The sequence below is a fragment of the Amblyomma maculatum genome, chromosome 8 (genome assembly GCF_055883805.1).
Source record: "Amblyomma maculatum isolate TAMU_Amacu chromosome 8, ASM5588380v1, whole genome shotgun sequence".
Taxonomy (NCBI): Eukaryota; Metazoa; Arthropoda; class Arachnida; order Ixodida; family Ixodidae; genus Amblyomma; species Amblyomma maculatum.
Genome location: NC_139351.1, coordinates 76784801 through 76785166, shown reverse-complemented (window position 1 = coordinate 76785166; position 366 = coordinate 76784801).

Sequence of the window (366 nt, the reverse complement as noted above, 5' to 3'; positions counted from 1 at the left end):
TGCATTCCCTGAGCATGTGACTGAGTTTTAAATTTGGTATATTGATATTCCTTGCACTGCTTTTGTTTTATTATATTCCATAAAATTGTGATCTGCATTTTTTCCGAGAAAGCGCTCGTTGCAAGCATCCAGGGTTTTATGTGAATAGGCAGAATGCATACCGTAATTAGTATGTATGAGCAGTGAGGCTAACTGTTCAAAAATTATGTTTGTGTGAACTTTAGAGACATCTGCACTTTTATGTCACTTCACTGGCAATATTGTATTCCTATTTAGCTTGGTTGCGATTTCCTTCAAGTTTACCCATTATCTGACAAGGTACAAGTTTTCGCTACGTGAAATTTGGAAGAACATAGCTTTCTATCC